This window comes from Macaca fascicularis, chromosome 20, assembly GCF_037993035.2.
Source record: "Macaca fascicularis isolate 582-1 chromosome 20, T2T-MFA8v1.1".
Classification (NCBI taxonomy): Eukaryota; Metazoa; Chordata; class Mammalia; order Primates; family Cercopithecidae; genus Macaca; species Macaca fascicularis.
The window spans coordinates 15,459,006-15,480,534 of NC_088394.1; the positions used below are offsets into that span (position 1 = coordinate 15,459,006).

A 21,529-nucleotide genomic window follows, 5' to 3' on the forward strand; every position below is an offset into this window, starting at 1 on the left:
GTCAGGTAGAGGTTTCTCTCCCACTGGCAAGATGGGGCCAAACATTCCTGCTGGTCCACCTGGAATTAAGAGCAAAGGTCTCGTGCTTGGCTCAGACTCCAGGGTTTTCCCAGGTCCTCAACCCTGTCAATGGCCTCACCTTGACCTTGAGCACAGCAGGACTGCGGGAGGAGGCTGGTTGAGCCGGGTGCCTCCTCCAGTCCAATTTCCAGTGGCCAACAGGAAGGGCTGCTCAAAATCAGCAAATCTAGTTGTGCTCGCTTGCGCAGCGCATACACTAAAACTCGAACGATACAGAGATTAGCAGGCCTCTGTGCAAGGATGGCACGCCAATTTGTGAAATGTTCCATATAAAAATAATAATAGGCCGGGTGCGCGGTGGCTCACACCTGTAATCCCAGTACTTTGGGCAACCAAGGTGGGCGGATCATTTGAGATCAGGAGTTTGAGGCCAGCCTGGGCAACATGGCAAAACCCTGTCTCTACTAAAAATACAAAATTAGCCAGCCGTAGTGGCGGGTGCCTATAATCCTAGCTACTCGGGAGGCTGGGGCAGGAGGATCACTTGAACCCGGGAGGTGGAGGTTGCAATGAGCAGAGATTGCTGCCACTGCACTCCAGCCTGGGAGAGAGAGAGACTTTTGTCTCAGAAAAAAAAAAAAAAAAATCATCATGGTCGTCCTCATGTAAAATCAGCAAAGCTAGTGATAGCCTTCTGCACAAGACCAGGAATCAGGGTGCTTTCCCGACAGTCTTCTGGGATCACCAGGTCCCTATGCAGGGTCCAGGAGGTCGGACCCTGTGTAAGCAGTGAGGGGGAAGGGCAGTTTTCCATACAGAGGCTGCTTGCTTTCTGGGGATCGGTTTCCTTTCTCTGCTCTGTTCTCAGAGTTGTACCATTGGCCACCCCAGCCTCTGTCTTTCCAGGTCTCCCCTTACCTCCTTCCTGCCAGAGGAGAGCTCTGTTCTAGAACCAGGTCTTACTTTGAACCTTTGTTGCTCCTCTTCCAAACAGCTCAAGGCCTCATCCTTTCCTGGTGGAGATCTAAGTAGGACATAGTGACAGGGAGGGCCCAAGGCCTGCCCTGAGTGCCCTCCTCCCTTGTGAGCTGTAGGAGGTCCAGGAGAGCCTGGGAGTCACCCCAGGTTGCTCTGGGCTCCTGGCATTGTGTGTGTCTTCCCTGGGAAGGGAGGGAAAAAGCTGTGAGGTTTTCCTCTCATTTCCCCAGCCCTTTCTGACGCATAGTTGATCTGTCTCTGGCTTCCTCACCTGCCCGTGTGGGTCTGTGTGCAAGCACATTGGCATTCTGCCTTCCAGCACGTGCCTTAGGATGAGCCCCACGGAACCTGCAGAGACGTCCTGCTGAGAGCACCTCTCCCCATAGAAGGCATCAAATCCATAGGCAGGAAGAAAGGACGACATTTAGCGCACGTGCTTGTGTATGTGTTTGTGTGTGTGTTGAGGTGGGGGAGGTATATGGGTGGTGTTTCCATTCTCACCCAGACCTTGAAAAAAAAAATTTTTTGAGACAGGGTCTCACCCTGTCACCCAAGCTGGAGGGCAGTGGCTCAATCATAGCTCACTCAGCCTTGAACTGCTGGGCTCAAGTGATCCTCTGATCTCAGCCTCCTGAGTAGCTTGTACTATAGGTGGCCACCACCATGCCCGACTAATTTTTTATTTTATTTTTCCTAGAGACGGGTTCTCGCTTTGTTGCCCAGGCTAGTCTTGAAATTCGTGGCCTTCCGCAATGCTTCTGCATTGGCCTTTCTAAGTGCTGGGATTACAGGCATGTACCATTACCTATAGAGAGATACCTATACAAAGTGAATATTTATAATTGAGAAAGCTTAAGGAAATTTTTTTTTTTTTTTTTTGAGACGGAGTCTCGCTCTGTCACCCAGGCTGGAGTGCAGTGGCCGGATCTCAGCTCACTGCAAGCTCCGCCTCCCGGGTTTACGCCATTCTCCGGCCTCAGCCTCCCGAGTAGCTGGGACTACAGGCGCCCGCCACCTCGCCCGGCTAGTTTTTTGTATTTCTTAATAGAGACGGGGTTTCACCGTGTTAGCCAGGATGGTCTCGATCTCCTGACCTCGTGATCCACCCGTCTCGGCCTCCCAAAGTGCTGGGATTACAGGCTTGAGCCACCGCGCCCGGCCTTTTTTTTTTTTTTTTTTTTTTTTTTTTTGAGACAGAGTCTCACTCTGTCGCCCAGGCTGGCATGCAGTGGTGCAATCTCCACTCACTGCAACCTCCATCTCCCGGGTTCAAGCTATGCTCTTGCCTCAGCCTGCCAAGTAGCTGAGATTACAGGCATGTGCCACCACACCCAGTTAATGTTTTTATATTTTTAGTAGAGACGGGGTTTTGCCATGTTGGCCAGGCTGGTTTCAAACTCCAGACCTCAGGTAATCCGGCCACCTTGGCCTCCCGAAGGGCTGGGATTACAGGAGTGAGTCACTGTGCCTGGCGAATTTTTTTCTTAGAATAAGTGATTAATAGACTATGACATGAGGCTGGCTGCAGTGTCTCATGCCTGTAATCCCAGCACTTTGGGAGACCAAGGCAGGTGGATCACTTGAGCAGAGAAGACCAGCTTGGCCAACGTGGTGAAACCGCAACGCTACTTAAAATAGAAAAATCAGGCCGGGCGCGGTGGCTCAAGCCTGTAATCCCAGCACTTTGGGAGGCCGAGACGGGCGGATCACGAGGTCAGGAGATCGAGACCATCCTGGCTAACACGGTGAAACGCCGTCTCTACTAAAAAATACAAAAAACTAGCCGGGCGCGGTGGCGGGCGCCTGTAGTCCCAACTACTCGGGAGGCTGAGGCAGGAGAATGGCGTGAACCCGGGAGGCGGAGCGTGCAGTGAGCTGAGATCCGGCCACTGCACTCCAGCCTGGGCGGCAGAGCGAGACTCCGTCTCAAAAAAAAAAAAAATAAAATAAAATAAAATAAAATAAAATAAAATAAAATAAAATAGAAAAATCATCCAGGCATGGCGGTGCACACCTGTAGTCCCAGTTACTTGGGAGGCTGAGGTATGAGAATCACTTGAACCCAGGAGGTAGAGGTTGTAGTGAGCTGAGATCATGCCACTGCACTCAAGCCTGGGTGACAGAGCAAGACTCTGTCTCTAAATAAATCGATAATAAAACAATACAAAAAAATAAACTATGACTTGGCACGTTTCTATAATCACATCCTATAAAGCAATTTAAAGTGATAAAAAGGCCATAGTGCACCATGCTTAAGAATAGGTTCTACCAGGCCAGGCATGGTGGCTCACGCCTGTAATCCCAGCACTTTGGGAGGCCAAGGCAGGTGGATCACAAGGTTAAGGGTTCAAGACTAGCGTGACCAATATGGTGAAACTCCATCTCTACTAAAAACACAAAAATTATCTGGGCATGGTGGCGCACGCCTATAGTCCTAGCTACTCAGGAGACGGAGGCAGGAGAATCGCTTGAACCCGGGAGGTGGAGGTTGCAGTGAGCTGAGATTGTGCCACTGCACTCCAGCCTGGGCAACAGAGCAAGACTCCACCTCAAAAAAAAAAAATGGGTTCTAACAACCAGACTGGGTTTGAATTCAAACTCTACCACCCACAGTGTGCATAACTGTGAACAATTTAATTTTCTTCCCTGTATACCTCAGTTTCCTCATCTATAAAAGGAGATACTAATGGTACTCATTCATAGGGTTGTTGATGATTAAAGGAATTGATCATTTAAAGCACTTAAGACAATGCTTGACACATAGTAAGTGTTCAATAAATGTTACTGTTATGCAATGAGATAGGAGAAATTCATCCTCTTTAAAAAAGAAAAGTCCGCCGGGCGCGGTGGCTCAAGCCTGTAATCCCAGCACTTTGGGAGGCCGAGACGGGCGGATCACGAGGTCAGGAGTTCGAGACCATCCTGGCTAACACGGTGAAACCCCGTCTCTACTAAAAAATACAAAAAACTAGCCGGGCGAGGTGGCGGGCGCCTGTAGTCCCGGCTACTCGGGAGGCTGAGGCAGGAGAATGGCGTAAAAACCCGGGAGGCAGAGCTTGCAGTGAGCTGAGATCCAGCCACTGCACTCCAGCCTGGGCGACACAGCGAGACTCCGTCTCAAAAAAAAAAAAAAAAAAAAAAAAAAAGAAAAGTCCAAGTGCAGGAGCAATTCTCTTAACTGAGCCTGATGTAAGCAACACTTATTTACCTTCCATTTCCCTGTAAAACATATGAGTGATGCTAACAGTCCACTGACTACTATGTCTAGTAGGTTACTAGTGGGAAGCCATTTGAATTAACCAACCAACTTCCAATTCTATTAATACAAGATTTTTTTTTTTTTTGAAATGGAGTTTCATTCTTATTGCCCAGTCTGGAGTGCAATGGTGCAATCTTGGCTCACCGCAACCTCCGCCTCCCAGGTTCAAGAGATTCTCCTGCCTCAGCCTCCTGAGTAGCTGGCATTACAGGCATTCACCACCATGCCCGGCTAATGTTGTATTTTTAGTAGAGACGGGGTTTCTCCATGTTTGGTCAGGTTGATCTCGAACTCCTCATCTCAGGTGATCCGCCCGCCTTGGCCTCCCAAAGTGCTGGAATTTCAGGTGTGAGCCACCGTGCCCAGCCTAATAAAAAATTTTTAAAAAGGGATTTTGCCATAGCAAGTAAAGATCCTATTTATTTTTTGTTATAAATGTCTATATATGCAATTTAAAAATTCTGGGCCAGGCCCGGTAGCTTACGCCTGTGATCCTAGCACTTTGGGAGGCCAAGGCGGGTGGATCACCTGAGGTCAGGAGTTCAAGACCAGCCTGGCCAACATGGTGAACCCTGTCTCTACAAAAATACAAAAATTAGCCAGGCATGATTGCAGGTGCCTGTAATCCCAGCTACTCGGGAGGCTGAGACGGGAGAATCGCCTGAACCCGGGAGACGGTGGTTGCAGTGAGCCAAGATCATGCCACTGCACTCCACCCTGGGTGGCTGAGTGAGACTCCATCTCCAAAAAAAAAAAAAAAAAAAAAATTCTGGAAGGATACTTATACCCAATAATATTGCCTTTTCAAAAGTCTTTTTTTTTTTTTTTGAAACGGAGTCTCGCTGTGTCGCCCAGGCTGGAGTGCAGTGGCACGATCTCGGCTCACTGCAAGCTCTACCTCCCGGGTTCACGCCATTCTCCCGCCTCAGCCTCCTCCGAGTAGCTGGGACTACAGGCGCCCGCCACCACGCCCGGCTAGTTTTTTTTTGTTTTTGTATTTTTAGTAGAGACGGGGTTTCACCATGTTAGCCAGGATGGTCTCGATCTCCTGACCTCGTGATCCACCTGCCTCGGCCTCCCAAAGTGCTGGGATTACAGGCTTGAGCCACCGCACCCAGCCTCAAAAGTCTTAAATTGAAAAAATAAAATAAAATTTAAAAGTCTTAAATTGGCCAGGCCTGGTGGCCCGTGCTTATAATCCCAGCACTTAAGGGGGCTCACTTGAGGCCAGGAGTTCCAGACCAGCCTGGGTAACATAGGGAGACCCCCATTTCTATAATTTTTAAAAAATTATCCAGGCATGGTGGTGTACACCAATAGTCCTAGCTATTCAGGAGGCTGAGGCAGGAGCATTGCTTGAGCCCAGGAGTTTGGGGCTGCAGTGAGACATGATTGCACCACTGCACTCCAGCCTGGGCAACAGTGCAAGATCCTATCTCTAAAAAAAAAACAAAAAAAAAAAAACAAACTTAAATTAAAGCACGAGACCCAAATGTCCATCAACTGATGAACAGATTTTTATTTTTATTTTATTTTATGAGGTCTCACTTTGTCATCCAAGCTGGAGAGCAGTGGTGTGATCTTGGCTTACTGCACCCTCTTCATCCTGGGCTAAAGCGATCCTCCTGCCATGGCCTTCCAAAATATTAGGATTACAGCCATGAGTCACCGCACCAGGCCACAGATTTTTAAAATGTGGCATATCCATGCAGTGAAATATTCAGCAATAAAAACAAAGTACTGTTACATGCTGTAACACGCATGAACCAGAAAAATGTTATGCTAAGTGCAGTCACGAAAGACCATATATTATACAATGCTATGTATGTGAAATGACTTGAAAATGCAAATCTATGGATTAATGATTGCCTAGGTCGGGAGAGGATGGAGAGATTGAGTATTGGTCACTAAAGGGTATGAATTTCTTTTTGGGATGGCAAAAGTGATCTAAAATTGATTATGGTGATGGTTGCACAACTCTGTGAATATACCAAAACCACTGTATTTCACATTTTAAATGGAAAGATTCTAAGGTATATGAAGTATATCTCAATTTTTCAAAAGCCATGAGAACTGTTTACATGCTGCTATACCAGCAACTAGCATTTAAGATCAATACTATTACCAAACGAGCAGCAGGTGAAAGCTTAAGTGCTCCTATTTGAAAAGCAATGTTATTATAATATGGATTTACGTATTCCTAATATAATATGCCAGAGAGTTACCTATTCTAGCATGGATTCTCAAAAGTATCTGCATTTCGGTGAGTTTTTTTCTTTTTCCCCCTGGCCTTCGCTAGGACAGGGTCTTCCTCTGTCATCCAGGCTGGAGTGCAGTGGTGCAATTAAGGAAGGAGACCACTCCTACTCCTGCTGCCCTTCTCCCCCCACCTTGCCTAGATCACAAGACAGGAAGAAAGGGAGAAAGCAAAAAGTCAGAAAGAAACAAAAGTAAGATGAATGGCCAGACAACCTTGGCACCACCACCCGGCCCTAGGAGTTAAAAAAAAGTAATAATAATAACATAGACCCCTGACCTAAACTACTTGTGTTATCTGTAAATTGCAGACACCATATGAAAAAAGCGTTGTAAAACTTTTTTTTCTGTTAGCTGATGCATGTAGCCCCCAGTCACATTCCCCACGCTTGCTCGGTTTATCACGACCCTTTCACATGGACCCCTTAAAGTTGTAAGCCTTTAAAAAGGCCAAGAATTTCTTTTTCAGGGAGCTTGGCTCTTAAGACGTGAGTCTGCCGATACTCTTGGCTGAATAAAAAACCTCTTCCTTCTTTAATCCGGTGTCTGAGGAGTTTTATCTGTGGCTCATCCTGCTACACAATCACTGCTCACTGCAGCCTCAACCTCCTGGGCTCAAGTGATCGTCCCACTACAGACTCCCCAGCAGCTAGGACCGCAGGTGCTTCCCACCCAATACAAACACAGCCTGGCTAATATTTGTGTGTATTTATTTATTTTGTAGAGATAGGGTTTCACCATGTTGCCCAGGCTGATTTCAAACTCCTGGCCTCAAACAATCCTCCTACTTTGGCCTCCCAAAGTGCTGCGTTACAGGCATGAGCCGCCATGGCCTGCCAGAGAGTTTTAAAAAATACCGATGGATGGGTCTGACTCCCAGTCATTCTCAATGAGTTGGTCTGGGATGAGGCCTGGCATCAGTAGGTCTTTAAACTCCTCAGATGATTCTATTTTTAGCTTTACTTTTTTAAAGCCAGTCAAATGTAGCCGTGCAGATGATTCTAGTAGGCAATCAAAGTTGACCTCTATTGCTGCAGATTCACACAACCTGGAGCCCCATTGATTGTTGATGGTTTTTTTCTGTTGTTTTTTTGTTTCTGAGACACGGTCTTGCTCTGCAGCCCAGCCTGGAGTGCAATGGGTGATCGCGGCTCACTGCAACCTCCGCCTCCCGGGTTCAAGTGATTCTCCTCCCTCAGCCTCCTGAGTAGCTGGGACTACAAGCGTGCACCACCACGCCTGGCTAATTTTTGTATTTTTAGTAGAAATGTGGTGGCTGGGAGTGGTGGCTCACACCTATAATCCCAGCACTTTGGGAGGCCGAGGCGGGTGGATCACAAGGTCAGGAGATCAAGACCATCCTGGCTAACACAGTGAAACCCCGTCTCTACTAAAAATAAACACACACAAAAAAAAGAAACAGGGTTTCGCCATGTTGGCCAAACTGGTCTTAAATTCCTGACCTCAGGTGATCCACCCGCCTTGGCCTCCCAAAGTGCTGGGATTACAGGTATGAGCCACTTTGCCCAGCCTATTGATTGAATTAAGAAAAAAATTAATTTGTGGTGTAAAAATGGTAACTCCAGAATCCAGGCTACTCTCATTATCTAATTAAAATAGTACCTATTCCTTTTAAGAGCTCCTAAGAGAAGTGTGATACTTTTCTTGTAGGTATCTAGCTGATTTCTTGAAGTTGGTTCTGTACTAAGGTAATATCAGGTAAGTGGAAATGGAATTAAAAACTAAATGTGGCCAGGCATGGTGGCTCACACCTGTAATCCCAGCACTCTGGGAGGCTGAAGCAGGTGGATCACGAGGTCAGCAGATGGAGACCATTCTGGCTAACACAGTGAAACCCCGTCTCTACTAGAAATACAAACAATTAGCTGGGTGTGGTGCCGGGTACCTGTAGTCCCAGCTACTCAGGAGGCTGAGGCAGGAGAATCACTTGAACCTGGGAGGCGGAGGTTGCAGTGAGCTGAGATTGTGCCCCTGCACTCCAGCCAGGGCAACAGAGCAAGACTGTCTCAAAAATAAATAAATAAAATTAATTAATAGAGACAGGTTCTCACTATGTTGCTCAGGCTGGTCTCAAACGCCTGGGCTCAAGTGATCCTCTCATCTTGGCTGCTGAAAATGCAGGGATTACAGGCATGAACCACTGCAACCAGCCCAAATATTTTCTTTTCTGTTTTTTTTCGAGACGGAGTCTCACTCTTGTCACCCAGGCTGGAGTGCAATGGCGTGATCTCGGCTCACTGCAACCTCCGCCTCCTGGGTTCACACGATTCTCCTGCCTCAGCCTCCAGAGTAGCTGGAATTGCAGGCACCCACCACCACGCCCAGCTTTTTGTGTTGTTAGTAGAGATGGGGTTTCACCATATTGTCCAGGCTGGTCTTGAACTCCTGATCTCAGGTGATCCACCCACCTCGGTCTATCAAAATGCTGAGATTACAGGCATGAGCCACCACGCCCCGCCTGAAGCCTTATTTGGAACTCTCTTTTCCCCACCCATCTTCCTTCCCCCACACTGGCAACAATTCACTACGGTTTCTTGGGATTTCAGGAAGAAAATTAAAAGGAGAAGGCCACAAAAGAACTGGAATGTGGCCCATAAATATATTCCTGTGCTGCTAGGATCATCTTACTATTCTAGTAACACAACTCAAGAAATACCCTCTGCAGTCCTTGTTTATAATGGTTGTATTTTTGCAATGTGAATTCAGTGCGAAGGTTACAGGGCAACAGAGAGACTGATGTGAAGGCAAGCAACAGCTTTAAGTCAAAATGTACAGAATGTCTATTTTTGTTGATGGTGATTGGTGATGTTTAAGAAAACAGCTAGCCCGGGCACGGTTGCTCACGCTTGTAATCCCAGCACTTTGGGAGGCCGAGGCAGGCACATCACCTGAGGTCGGGAGTTCGAGACCAGTCTGACCAACATAGAGAAACCCTGTCTCTAAGAAAAATACAAAATCAGTCGAGGGTGGTGGCGCACGCCTGTAATCCCAGCTACTCGGGAAGCTGAGGCAGGAGAATCGCTTGAACTTAGCAGGCAGAGGTTGCGGTCGGCCGAGATCACGCCACTGCACTCCAGCCTGGGCAATGAGAGCGAAACTCTGTCTCAGGAAAAAAAAAAAAAAAAGAAGAAGAAGAAAGAAAGAAAAGAGCTGTGTGGGCAGGAGGGCTGAGCCCGGCTCAGTAGGCTGTTCGCCTAATCCTGCTGCTGCAGCCTGAGTGATCAGCTGTTGGCGCTCCGCTGCCGCACGCATGCGCATCATGACGAGGCTGTCAAAGTCCCTTTCCCATAGCACTGAGTCTTTGGACCGCCCTGGGTTGCTGGGGCCCACAGCGCCCTGGGGCCGTCCCTCCAACCAGGAAATCTTCAGAGGGTTCTCCACCAAGCCAACCTCATTCCGGACGGCCAGCTTGGCAGACTTGACTGTCTCAAACTCCACCACGGCAACGCCTGCTTTCTTGCTGGAAAGCACCGGGTTGTGAACCTCACCGTACTTCTGCAAAAGCTGCAGAAGGACACCTTGGGAGTAGCCGCCTTTTGACGCATCCTCCGTCTTGCACTTCCATTTGAGCTTCAGTTTGGGGGTTCCTCTGCCTCTGGTGCTCTCGGCCTTTTCTTTCCACCTCTGGGCACGTGCCTGGAGGATCTGCTCCCGGAACAGCTTCTGCTGTTCCTCCAGCTGCCGGAAGCCCTCTTCTCGCAGGCGCTGGATCTCTTGCTCCAGAGTCCTGGGGTTCCTGCTGCCCTCAGCATCCTCGCTCCTTTGAGCCTGGGCCTGCTGCTCCCGGGCCTCCAGTTTGAGCCTCACTCTATTCCTTCTGTCATTAAGTTTCTGGGTCGTCTCTGCTGCCTGCTTCCTGGCTTTCCTGACCTTGTCATAAGTAACCCTGGCTGTAGCATCGGTCAGTACCTCTAAGGCCCGAGAAAGCTGGGGGAAGAGTTCAGCGGCTCTGGGATTATCGGGATTTTTGTCTGGGTGGCAGGAGAGGGCCTTCTGCCTGTAGGCCTTCTTCACCTCTTTGTCTGTTGCTGTCTGCTCGATGCCTAGAAGCGCGTACAGGTCCATCTGCAAGAGCTCCTTGGTCACCGCCATGGCTCCAGCCCTGACTGGAGTGAAAACACCAACTACCAGGGGTCTAAGCTACAAAAACTCCCTGGAGTCTGAGGGACAACTGCCAGGAGTCGAAGCGAGAGAGCATGGGAACTACCGGATCCCAATGGCGCTTAGCCTCCTGGGCATTGGCTCCTGAATTAATAACCCAGCTTCCAATGCAATCTCCCAAACCTGCCTGTGATCCCTGTGTCTATCTCCAGCTCTCAACTTGTTTTTAATCTTGGTTGTTGATGTTTGACAACATTGGATTACATTTATCGTTTTGAAACACAGAGGAACAATGACTGCTTTTATTCCTATTGATTGATGAATTGATTGATGGGGTCTTGCTATATTGTCCAGGCTGACCTCCAACTCTTGGGCTAAAGGGATCTTCCCACCTCCGCCTCTGGAGTAGCTGGGACTACAGGCATGTCACTGTGGTTTTATCATCTTTTTGTTATCTTATTGTACTTACGGTGGAGGGCAGTTGCTCCTCTTAACAATCCCAAGTTCTCGGCCGGGCGCGGTGGCTCAAGCCTGTAATCCCAGCACTTTGGGAGGCCGAGACGGGCGGATCACGAGGTCAGGAGATCGAGACCATCCTGGCTAACACGGTGAAACCCCGTCTCTACTAAAAATACAAGAAAATTAGCCGGGCAAGGTGGCGGGCGCCTGTAGTCCCAGCTACTCGGGAGGCTGAGGCAGGAGAATGGCGTGAACCTGGGAGGCGGAGCTTGCAGTGAGCTGAGATCGCGCCACTGCACTCCAGCCTGGGGCACAGAGCAAGACTCCATCTCAAAAAAAAAAAAAAAAAAAAAAAAATCCCAAGTTCTCACCCCTACATAGCACAACACACTTCATAAAATTGATGAAAGGAAAGGGAGGATAAAGGAAAAGTTGAGTAAATTAAATCCTAGGTTAATTTAAAGTTATTCTGAGTTCTGTAGATTCAGTTCAGATTTCAGTAAGCAGTAACCCTCTTGGGAAAAAAAAAGAAAAAATCATTCTCAATTCTGGTGGTTGATGGATTGATGATAAAGCACAACTATTTGCTTTTACCTCTTCCACACAGAAATGAAACAATTTGGGAAGACATCCCAAGAGAGTCAGGAAAAACAAGGCAAGATAAGTGCTGTGGTTTGGATGCCCCCTCCAAAACTCATATAGAAATTTGCCACTGTGATGGTATTCAGAGGTGAGACCTGGCTGGGCATGGTGGATCACGCCTGTAATCCCAGCACTTTGAGAGACCAAGGCGGGTGGATCACCTGAGGTCAGGAATTCGAGAACAGCCTGGCCCCATCTCTACTAAAAACACAAAAAAATTAGCTGGTAGGGTGGCGGGCACCTATAATCCCAGCTACTCGGGAGGCTGAGGCAGGATAATCGCTTGAATTCAGGAGGTGGAGGTTGCAGTGAGCTGAGATCACGCCATTGCACTCCAGCCTGGGCAACAAAAGGGAAACGCCATCTCAAAAAAAAAAAAAAAAAAGAAAGAAAGAAAGAAAGAATAAGAGGTGAGACCCTTAAGAGATGATTAGTCCATGAGGCCTCTGCCTTCGTGAATGGATTAACGCTGGTATCTCGAGAGTGGGTTGTGTTATCCAGGGAGTGGGCTTCTGATGAAAAGATGAGTTCAGTTTCCATCCATTCTCTGTCTCTTATGCTGTTTGCCCGTCTGCCATGGTATGGCACTGCAAGAAGGCCCTCACAAGTTTTGGCTCCCCCCCCCCTTTTTTTTTGTTTGAGACAGAGTCTCAATCTGTCACCCAGGCTAGAGTGGAGTGGCGCAATCTTGGTTCACTGCAGGCTCCGCCTCCTGGGTTCAAGCAATTCTCCTGCCTCAGCCTCCTGAATAGCTGGGACTACAGGCGTAGGCCACTATGCCCAGCTAATTTTTTTTTTTTTTTGTATTTTTAGTAGAGACCGGGTTTCACCATGGTGGCCAGGATGGTCTTGATCTCCTGACCTTGTGATCTGCCTGCCTCAGCCTCCCAAAGTGCTGGGATTACAGGCGTGAGCCACCGTGCCCGGCCAGTCCCTTGATCTTAGACTTCTCAGGCTCCAGAACCGTGAGCCAATTAAACTTCTATTCTTTATAAATTACCCAGTGTGTGGTATTCTGTTATAGAAGCAGAAAACAAAAAAGAGTTTAGACATTGTAATCTTATTTAATAAAGATGACTTGAGTCCTATGTATGAGACATTCTTCCTTCTCAGGATCCTGCAACTTCCCTGTAACCAGCAGAAAAGGAGACGTGCAAGATGTTTGTTTCCATCTTTATTCGGGCTCCACTGAAGGACCTTCAGAGGTGTTGGGGTAAAACACAAACACTCTTTGGCTCCTCCTGTGCTCTGTTGGGCCTAGCAAGTGGGTTAGGAAAGACTGTTCCAAGAGTGGGTATTTCAAGCAACAGACGTATGTCCTGGCTGGGCGCGGTGGCTCAAGCCTGTAATCCCAGCACTCCGGGAGGCTGAGGTGGCTGAATCACCTGATGTCAGGAGCTCGAGACCAGCCTTGCCAACATGGTGAAACCCAGTCTTTACTAAAATACAAAAATTAGCTGGGCAGGTAGCGTGCACCTGTAATCCCAGTTACTGGGAAGCCGACACAGGAGAATCGCTTGAACCCAGGAAACAGAGGTGGCAGTGAGCCGAGATCATATCACTGTATACCACTCCAGCCTGAGCAACAGAGTGAGAGTGAGACTCTATCTCAAAAAAAAAAAAAAAAAAAAAAAAAAGAGGCCGGGCATGGTGGCTTGGCCTGGCATGGTGGCTCACGCCTGTAATCCCAGCACTTTGGGAGGCAGATGCGGGTAGATTGCTTGAGCTCAGGCGTTCAAGACCAGCCAGGTGAAACCCTGCCTCTGCAAAAAAGACAAAAATTAGCTGAGCTTGGTGGCACGTGACTGTAGTTCCAGCTACTTGGGAAGCTGAGGTGAGACGATTGCTTGAGCCCGGGAGGCAGAGATTGCAGTGAGCTGAGATTGCACCATGGCACTCCAGTCTGGGTGACAGAGAGCTTGTCTAAAAAAAAAAAAAAAAAAAAAAAAAAATACAGAAGAGAGAGTCCAGAAACAAACCCAAGTATATAAAGGGGAATGTTTTGGGGTGTGGGATATTCTGTATCTTGACTGTTGTGGTAGTGTCACAAATACATACATTTGACAAAACTCATCGTACATTTAAAATAGGTACATACGATTCTATGAAAATTACACTGTAGTAAATTGGTTTTAACTTTTTAAAAAGACTTCTTAAGAAATCAAAATAGTAGTAAGAACTAATTTACTTTCCTAAACCCATGACATATCACATAGATAAAATTAGGTTCAGAAAGTAAAAATTACCTCAGCCTGAGAAAGTGAAAAAAATCTGCCCTGCCATTCTTCTGGGTGGAGTTTATAAGTCAATGTTATTCATGATACCATTCTGCCATGCAAAGCATTGTGAACATTTTGGTGTATTTTATCACACTGCGTTTGTTTGTTTGTTTGTTTGTTTGAGACCTAGTCTGGCTCTGTCGTCCAGGCTGGAGTGCAGTGGTGCCATCTCGGCTCACTGCAACCTCTGCCTCCTGGGTTCAAGGGAGTCTCCTGCCTCAGCCTCCCAAGTAGGTGGGACTACAGGTGCCTGCCACTATGCCCGGCTAATTTTTGTACTTTTAGTAGAAACAGGGTTTCACCATGTTGGTCAGGCTGGTCTCGAATTCCTGATTTCAAGCAATCTACCTGCCCAGCCTCCCAAAGTGCTGAGATTACAGACATGAGCCACTGCACCCGGCCCATACTAGTTTTTCAGTTTTCCTTAAAAAAAAAAAAAAAGGGTTTTCCTCAAAAAAAAAAAAAAATCAGTCATCTTTTCCAGATCTTCTTTATGGAATTACTTATATAAAGAAAAATACAGGCCAGGCACGGTGGCTCACACCTGTAATCCTAATACTTTGGGAGGCCGAGAGGGATGGATCATTAGAGGTCAGGAGTTCAAGACTAGCCCAGTGAGTATGGTGAAACCCTGTCTCTACTAAAAATACAAAAAAATTAGCCAGGGGTGGTGGTGCATGCCTATAATCCAAGCTACTCCAGAGGCTGAAGCAGGAGAATTGCTTGAACTTAGGAGGTGGAGGTTGCAGTGACCCGAGATTGTGCCAATGCACACTCCAGCTTGGGTGACAGAGAAAGACTCCATCTCAACAAAAAAGAAGGCCAGGCGCAGTGGCTCATGCCTGTAATCCCGGCACTTTGGGAGGCCGAGGTGGGTGGATCACAAGGTCTGGAGTTCAAGACTATCCTGACCAACATGATGAAACCCTGTCGCTACTAAAAATACAAAAAAATGAGCTGGACATGGTGGCACGCACCTGTAATCCCAGCTACTCGGGAGGCTGAGGCAGGAGAATCGCTTGAACCTGGGAGGCGGAGCTTGCAGTGAGCTGAGATCGTGCCACTGCACTCCAGCGTGGCCACAGAGCAAGACTCCGTCTCAAAAAAAAAAAAAAAAAAAGCAGTTAACCTAAAAAAGGATGGATTCATCCTATGTTCTTATAAGTCTAAAATTCAAAGCTACATGAGAAAGATTTAAATAGCACCACCATATTTAGCAAATAAAAATACAGTGTGCCGACTTAAATTTAAATTTCAGATAAACACTGAATTTTCAAAGTATAAGCATATCTCAGACAGTATTTGGGTTCCAATTATACTGAAAAAACTTTCAGTGTTTTATCTGGGTAGTCTGTACTTAACCTGACATCCCTAGATTTAAAGTACTGCAATAGCTCAGTGGTTCTCAAACTCTAGCAATGTATTAAAGTGCTTATTAAAACAGGGCTGGCCAGGCGCGGTGGCTCACACCTGTAATTCCAGCACTTTGGGAGGCCAAGGCGGACAGATTGTTTGAGGTTGGGAGTTCAAGACCAGCCTGACCAACATGGTGAAACCCCCGTCTCCACTAAAAGTACAAAAATTAGACAGGCGTGGTGGCAGACGCCTGTAATCCCAGCTGTCGGGGTGGCTGAGGCAGAAGAATCGCTTGAACCTGAGAGGCAGAGGTTGCAGTGAGCTGAGATCACACCACTGCACTCCAGCCTGAGTGACAGACGGAGACTCATCTCAAACAAAATCAAACCAAACAACAACAACAAAAACCCAAGGCTGACCCCTAATCTTGAGTTTGGGATTCAGGCGTTCTGGGTGGGACTTTGTAATTTACATTTCTAACATGTTCCCAGGTCGTGCTGCTGCTGCTGCTGCTTTGGGACTGCACTTTGAGATCCAATGCAATAGCTAAGAAATAGCCTTCATTTATAAGTGGCTCTTGTATCAAACTAGTATCAGATAAAACCTAATGAGGAGAATAATTATAGTTTTTCTTTCTTTTTTTTTTTTTTTTTTTGAGAGAGAGTCTCGCTCTGTCACCCAGGCTGGAGTGCAGTGTCACAATCTCCTCTCACTCCAATCTTTGCCTCCTGGGTTTCAGCGATTCTCCTGCCTCAGGCTCCAGAGTAGCTGGGAGTACAGGCATGCACCACCATGCCTGGCTAAATTTTTTTTTTTTTTTAAGACAGAGTCGTGCTCTCCCAGACTGGAGTGCAACGGCGCCATCTCGGCTCACTGCAACTTCCGCCTCCCGGGTTCAAGTGATTCTTCTGCCTCAGCCTCCCGAGCAACTGGGATTATAGGCACCTGACATCATGCCAGGCTAATTTTCGTACTTTTGTAGAGATGGCGTTTTACCATGTTGGCCAGGCTGGTCTTGAACTCCTGAGCTCAGGTGATCCGCCCGCCTCGGCCTCCCAAAGTGATGGGATTACAGGCGTGAGCCACCGCACCCGGCCATGCCTGGTTAATTTTTTTGCATTTTTAGTAGAGATGGGGCTTCACGATTTTGGCCAGGCTAGTCTCAAACTCCTGACCTTAAATGATCCACCCGCCTCGGCCTCCCAAAAGTGCTGGTATTACAGGCGTGAGCCACCCCACCAGGCCAAAGGAGAAAATTATACTTTCTGACTGAAACAGCGGGTGGTAAAAAATACGAGCATTACTTTCTAATTCTTTTGTTTTTATTTATTTTGAGACAGAGTCTCACTCTGTCACCCAGGCTGGAGTGCAGTGGCACGATCTCGGCTCACTGCAACCTCTGCCTCCCAGGTTCAAGTGATTCTCCTGACTCGGCCCTCAGCCTTCCAAGTAGCTGGGATTACAGGCGTGAGCCCCCACGCCCGGCGGAGTTCGTTTTTAAGCTATTTAATTTTCCGGTTCCGGCCAGTTTTTCTGTTTTTGACACAGTTTTCCTATCTTTCACAGTTCGGAGTAGTGGGAAAAGCAGCCCCGCTTTTTAGTGTTAAGTGGTAAGATTCTGGACAAACAGGTCAAAAAAAAAAAAAAAAAGTGAAACAACAAAAGGGAAGGAGCTGAAGACATTCCCCTCTAAATCAACTATTAACTAGCAGAGGTATGTTAATAATCTTCAGGAGGGCAAACATGCCCAGAATCAAGATCTGACATCAGAATCGAATTTCGCCATTTCTCCACCAAAACAAAGGAAAACTATCAACTCTTCAGTAAGTGCCTGCACCTGGGGCCAAGCTACACGCCTACTTGTGAGAAGGACGTTACTAAAGAAGGGTCCAGAATCTCGCCCTCGCTCAGGCAGCCGGGGTATGGGGAGAGGAACGTGGATACACTCCCGAGAATCCGTCTTCTCCCACCCAGAGCCTGAGCGTCCCAAGCTACCCACAAGGGGGCGGACACTGCAGGGACGCACCACAGTGATCATTGCGCAGGCGCAGAAAGCGGCCGCGCGGGCGACGGGGCGTATTGCGCATGAGCGCCTGCCGGGAGCGTGAGAGGCGGCCCAATTTTCCCGCCCTCTGGTCCCGCCCCTCACTGAGGTACGCACCCCAACGGCGTTGCCATGGGGACCCAGAGGCTGCAGCCAGCCTGTGGCAGCGCCGCCTGCCTCGTGGCTCTTTGGACCTTGCGGCGGCGACAGTGGGAGCATCATGGAGCCTTCAGTAAGGACGGTCAATACGACCGAGAAGCGGTGGAGCCTCGGCCGCTGCCGGCATTTCTTCTGGCTGGGCGTCGTCTTCGACATGGTGGGCGTGGCGGTGCTGTTCACTGGCGTCTTTGTGGACCTGGACTTCTACGACTTGCTGGTCTACCTGGGCTCCGCCATCATCTTCCTTAGCCTCCTCTGGTGGGCCTCCTGGTACACGGGCAACATCGAGCTGCTCCCCGAAGAGACCCTGAAAGTCTCCTCCTTGCCCTCTGCCTCCTTGGTGGAGGCCCTGCGCCACAGCGCCAGCCACTCCCTCTCTGTGAACATCCAGACCGTCCCCGACAACTTGCTGATGCAGCGGCGGCGTCGTAGGAGGACCCTTCAAAGAGAAGCTTTCCTGACCGTGCCTGTCTCGGTCCACATAGAAGAACGGCTGGAAAGGAAAAGCAAGGACAAAGATGGAGAGGAAGGGGTCAAGGAGAGCAACGCCTCTCAAGACTTTGGCAAAGAGGATCTGGGTCCCGAGCCTGAAGATGACAAAAATTCGGAGACCGATGGCTCCCCAGACCGGGATGCCCAGCCGCCGTCGATTGATCAACCGCCTGCCACCCATCCAGTGCATCCTGTGTTCCCTCTGCACCAGCCTGTGCCTTCCGCTCTCCACGCCACTAAGAGCCTGATTGTAGCCCCCTCCATCTCTGCTAGACACCCTGTAGCCATTTTTGCTTCTAAGAGCCAGCCTGTAGTTTCTTTGGCTTTTAAGAGACAAGTTGCTGACCCCATGGCCTCTGAGAACCACCTCCAGGTCCCTGCTGTCTCTCTGAGCGAGCCCCTGATTCCTGTGGCCTCGCAGGGCCAGCCCCAGAATCTTCCTCGGGCCTCTCAAACTCAGTCTCCACCACCTGGTTTGGTTTCTGGAACCCAGTCACTGGCCACCCAGGTCCATATGGGGCAGCCTGTATCTGCCCAGTCCTTTACTATTGTGGACCCACAGGCCTTTCAGGCTATCGAGGACTTGGAGGCCCTACTTCAAATGCAACAGGCCATCCCCAGCACCTCTGTAGTGCAGGAGAGTTCCCTGAGCCAGTATTCAAGTGTCCTGAAGGTTCCTGAGATGTCGGTTGCTCAGGTTTTGGAGGCTCCGCCACAACCCAGCCAGAAACCATGTCAGAAACCATCTACCCTGGCCACCGCATCATCTGCCCCTGATGGCTCAGCTTCAGCCACTGAGACCCAGCAGTCTGTCCCCACTGACAATGCTGCAGCCTCCGTGGCAGCGAAGAAAAGTCACCCTCTCTAGTAGGGACCAAATCCCAGCCATTGGCGTGGCTGCTCAAGCCTCTGCCAAGTAAGTGCCTTTGGAGGAAGAGTTACCTACATTCATCCTTAATGATTTCTCCATTTGTGTTCTGGTGGCTTCTTCAACCCCTCTTGTCCAAAAAAATAAAGTTAATGGAAGCAAAATGACCCTGTCCTTTAGGGATTAGCCGTTTGGACATTGGTAGGTTTTTAAAACCTAGTACTCTGAGTAGATGAATGCTATAAAGGTTTTGCCTACTCTGCCAGATAATGATATCTGTTCTTTTTTATTTAGGCTTGAGAGAGAGTGGTGATTATATTCTTTTAGGAGCTATTAATATAAGATCTGGGAGTGGGTCGGGGGTTTGGGGTCTGTAGGGTTTCTGAAACGATGATTTCAGGTGGTACAGGGACCAAACATTAAACGACATTGAGTCCTAGGGTGGGAAAGTTACTGCCTTTTCAAGTCTTTTTTTTTTAGTACTTTTTATCTTAGGAAGAATGTCTTGATTGGGCACAGTGGCTCACGCCTGTAATCCCAGCACTTTGGGAGGTCGAGGTGGTCAGATCGATCACCTGACATCAGGAGTTCGAGACCAGCCTGGCCAACATGTCGAAACCCCGTCTTTATTAAGAAAAACAAAAATTAGCTGAGCATGGTGGCGGGCAACTGTAATCCCAGCGACTCGGAAGGCCGAGGCAGGAGAATTGCTTGAACCCAGGAGGCGGAGGTTGCAGTGAGCTGAGATCACGCCATTGCACTCCAGCCTGGGCAACAAGAGTGAAACTCCACCTCCAAAAAAAAAAAAAAAAAAAGAATACTCAACCTTTGCAATTTGTTTTTCTAAGTTTCCAACTCCCAAACTGAGATTCTACCTTTTTGGTGCCTGGCATTTGCCAGCTGTGGAGTTCCCCAGTGTGCTGATGGCCACGTCCTGGGCAGACTGCTGGCAAGAGAACAGGCAGGCGCTGGGAGGGTTTGGAGGGATCAGGGGTGGAAACTCATGCCCCAGCTTGGTCTTTGAGGCTCGCATTGGTAGCCCACAGCAGTACAAAAATGCAGGGTCGTGAGGTGCTCCTGGCATCTAGTGGGCAGAGGCCAGAGATATTACTGAACCTCCTACAATGCACAGGACAGCTCCCCACAACACAGAATTATCTGGCCCCCCAAATGTCAGTAGTGTAAGGTTGAGAAACCCTGATCTATAAGACTCAGAGACATTTCCAAAAGAAAATAGAGAAACCTGATCTATAATAATTAAAAACTGCTCTGTAGTGAGATACTTTAGCAAATCTTATTTTGACCTTCAGGTGACTCATTCCCTCTTAGATAGTAATTATATCGCCACTAGACCACAAGAATCTTACTCATCTTTGCTTTATTCATCTTTGTATCTCCAGTTTGTATCATCTCTGAGTTAACACACACATATGGGGCATTTATTAATAATAATAGCTAACAATTGTTGAATGTTTATAATACCCTACACATGGTACTAAGTTATTTTCAGGCATTTGTGCCAGCAATCAAAGTCGGGCACCATTATTATCTCCACTTCAAGGATAGTAGATTTGATACTGAGAGGTAATTTTTCCAAGGTCAGACAAATGCAGGAGCTGGAATAGATGTATAGTTGAAGTATAGTATGTTATAAGGGCCGGGCGCGGTGGCTTACGCCTGTAATTCCAGCACTTTGGGAGGCCGAGGCGGGCGGATTACAAGGTCATGAGATAGAGACCATCCTGACCAACATGGTAAAACCTCGTTTCTACTAAAAACACAAAAATTAGGCCGGGAGCGGTGGCTCAAACCTGTAATCCCAGCACTTTGGGAGGCCGAGGCGGGCGGATCACGAGGTCAGGAGATCGAGAGCATCCTGGCTAACACGGTGAAACCCCGTCTCTACTAAAAAAAACACAAAAAACTAGCCGGGCATGGTGGCAGGTGCCTGTAATCCCAGCTACTCAGGAGGCTGAGGCAGGAGAATGGCGTAAACCCGGGAGGCGGAGCTTGCAATGAGCTGAGATCCGGCTACTGCACTCCAGCCTGGGCGACAGAGCGAGACTCCATCTCCAAAAAAAAAAAACCAAAAAAAAAAAATTAGCTGGGCGTGGTGGCACATGCCTGTAATCCCAGCTACTCGGGAGGCTGAGGCAGGAGAATTGCTTGAACCTGGGAAGCGGAGGTTGCTGTGAGCTGAGATTGCGCCACTGCACTCCAGCCTGGTGATGGAGCGAGACTCCGTCTCAAAAAAAAATATGTTATAAGGTATATGTTTTAAGCTTTCCTTCTAAATTAAAGTTATTAATGAGTCTTTTTCTTAATCCTGTTGATTGTACCTTGAGCTGTAATATGCCAGATCAATCTTTAGGTAACTTCTCTAAAGCCTTACTGGCAGAAAGAAAATGAGAATCAGCAATTCTTCCATTTTCTTGTTTTGCTCTAGATTATCATGTTTAACATCTCAGAAGTTGCCTTTCTCCCCCTCCCCAGAACTCACCAATATTTGTTTCTACAGATTTAACTGCCAGCTTCATAAAAGCTCAAATCCTTCATCTTGTTTTGGGAACCTCCATGTGGAGTCCTGACCTCTC

General features: G+C 48.1%; 1 non-coding gene and 1 pseudogene across 1 annotated transcript; one reads left to right on the forward strand and one right to left on the reverse strand.

Moving 5' to 3' along the window:
* Nucleotides 1-253: 253 nt before the first annotated feature.
* LOC123570779 (U6 spliceosomal RNA) lies at nt 254-356 on the forward strand. Its single transcript, XR_006695022.2, has one exon. It is a non-coding gene; the product is annotated as a U6 spliceosomal RNA (small nuclear RNA).
* Nucleotides 357-9,670: 9,314 nt separating this feature from the next.
* On the reverse strand, nt 9,671-10,627 carry LOC102143894 (dnaJ homolog subfamily C member 17 pseudogene; annotated as a pseudogene).
* Nucleotides 10,628-21,529: the final 10,902 nt, after the last annotated feature.